This window comes from Miscanthus floridulus, chromosome 8, assembly GCF_019320115.1.
Source record: "Miscanthus floridulus cultivar M001 chromosome 8, ASM1932011v1, whole genome shotgun sequence".
In the NCBI taxonomy this organism is placed as follows: Eukaryota; Viridiplantae; Streptophyta; class Magnoliopsida; order Poales; family Poaceae; genus Miscanthus; species Miscanthus floridulus.
This window is the reverse complement of record NC_089587.1, coordinates 66,959,612-66,962,102: the sequence shown is the minus strand read 5'-3', so window position 1 is coordinate 66,962,102 and position 2,491 is coordinate 66,959,612. Positions and strand designations below refer to the sequence as shown.

The following is a 2,491-nucleotide window of genomic DNA, read 5'->3' as shown; positions in this document are numbered from 1 at the left end:
CCTAGCCAAATTTAGGTCCATAATAGGGTCTCTACTGGAGTTGAATTTTTGGTCTGAGCCTTATATTTAACTATAGGGCTCAAGTAGGGGCCCTGCTGGAGTTATTCTAATAAACCTTGAGAATAGATAAACGCCCTATTTGCTTGGCTTATAAGTCATACTTTTTTAGCCAACGAATAGTATTTTTCTCTCACAACAAATCAGTCAACAGTACTTTTAGCCATGACTTATCAGCAAGTTACATCCTCATCAACATTGAAGCGTACAAACCAATTCATTGCGTGGATAACACATGCATACGAGATGAATAAACTAACCTATGGGAATGCACTATTGTCTACTATTATATTAGAACGGCTAATTGAAATGTTATATATAAAGATTTTTTTTTCTATAGTACCTAAGTACTGCCTAGCAGTTATGTAATATTATCATCTACGCTGACCATCATTCTAAGTCCAGTAGTTGATGATAATGCATGGTCGTACTTTCTATTAGAGTTAAATGCACCAGAGATCTATTAACTTGTGAAGAAGTTTTAGTTGGGTCCATCAACTTTCAAAGTGGCTTTTTGGGTACATAAACTTTTAAAATGGTTCACTGCAGGTCCATACCTATTTATTTAACCTTAAATTCAAAGCACATTTGTAGAAAACCCCTTCCCACACGCATGCAGGTGCATGCATGACTCTCTGCGCACGGGCACGAGCGCGGCATGTCGTGGGTGGCGCAGCCGCTGCCGCTGGGCGCGCAGGGCAGCATGCTGGGCAGCGCCATCGGCCTGGGCTCGCGCCAGGGCAGCATGCTGGACCACCTCAAGGACCCTGTCGTCGCGCTCCTCGGCAGCGTGCACGACCTCAGGCCCCCCGTCGCGGCCGACGCCACGAGCACCCGCGGCAGCATGCTCTTCTCCAACCTCGGCAGCATGCTCAGCTTCCACGACAACAAGCAGGCGCCCCTAGACTGGGACGAGGAGATCGCCGGCTGCCAGTCGGACGACGATGCCAGCGGCACGGGGGATCTCCGCGCGCCGCTGCTGGACGCCCGCGGGCTGAGCAGCATGACGGGGGGAGGCGACACGGCCACCACCATGGGCATCGGCGGCGGCTGGCAGCTGGCGTGGAAGTGCCACGGACGGGCCGGAGGGCGGCGTGAAGAGGATGTACCTGCACGAGGAAGGCGGGCGGGCGGCGGCGAGGACGGCGTGCACGCTGCGGCGCTGGTGAGCCGGTCGGCGCCTGTACCTGCACGCCGCCAAGCAGCAGGGGGACGGGGATGTACACGGACCGGCGTTCGTGCACCCGGCGGCGGTGTCGGAGGAGGCCGGCGGGGCGCGGTGGCGCGAGCTCCTGGAGCCTGGCATGCGTCACGCGTTGGTGTGCTGCGTCACCATGCAGGTGCTGCAGCGGTTCTCGGGCATCAACGGCGTGCTCTACTACACGCCGCAGATCCTGGATCAGGCCAGCGTCAACGTGCTGCTGGCGAGCCTGGGGCTGAGCGCCGACTCCACGTCCATCCTCATCAGCGGCCTCACCACGCTGCTGATGCTGCCCACCATCGGCGTGGCGGTGGCCACGGGGAGCGTCATGGTGTACCTGTGCTGCTTCGTCATGGGGTTCGGGCCCATCCCCAACATCCTGTGCGCCGAGATCTTCCCGACGCGGGTGCGGGGGCTCTGCATCGCCATCTGCTCGCTAGCATTCTGGCTCGGTGACATCGCGGTCACCTACAGCCTGCCGGTGATGCTCAGATGGGTGGGGCTCACTGGGGTGTTCGGCTTCTACGCCGTCGTCTGCTGCCTGGCGCTCGCCTTCGTGGCGCTGCGAGTGCCGGAGACCAAGGGCCTTCCCCTCGAGGTCATCATCGAGTTCTTCAACGTCGGAGCCAGAGGACTGCCAGCCTTCGTGGCGCTCCACGCCCGGCTCGAGCGTCTCCCCGCGCCGACCCGCCTCGACGCCATGGAGGTGCTCGCCGTCGGTGCACCACCCCAGCAGCCGAACGATGTTGCGGTGCCGGAGGTGGCCGAGCACCTAAACCTCGGCGAAGGCGGGGGCCGTCGATCGGTGAGGCTGCAGGCATCGGCACCGCATGGCCACGACGGAGAGCACCATGCCCACGCCCATGCGCTGGAGCAGCGTGACGCCGCCCTCGACGCCGGTGAGCCCTTCCTGTCCGGCCGAGCGCGCGAGGCCACGCGGCAGCAAGCTTCTGAACAGTCGGCCACGTTCAAAATTTTCGAACTGAATGAACTGATCAATACCACGTCAAATATACAAGCTGAAACTCAATCTTCGGCTCCCTCAAACTCTCAAACCAACCCGATCCAGCGAAAGGTGTAGTAACAAAAATTGTAGAGCTAGAAGCGATCTACAAGTTTGTTTACATGACTTTGGGATTATTCGGTTCGGTTTGCAAACTACAGACCTCGGCGCGCCAAGTACCGGCTGCTCCACACGGTGCGCACACACAAGGGCGCCACCGACGAGTGCTT

General features: G+C 58.4%; 1 pseudogene; it reads left to right on the top strand.

Annotated features, from left to right (window-relative positions):
- The first annotated feature begins 691 nt into the window (after window positions 1–691).
- LOC136469273 (monosaccharide-sensing protein 2-like) lies at window positions 692–2,339 on the top strand (annotated as a pseudogene).
- The last annotated feature ends 152 nt before the right edge of the window (window positions 2,340–2,491 follow it).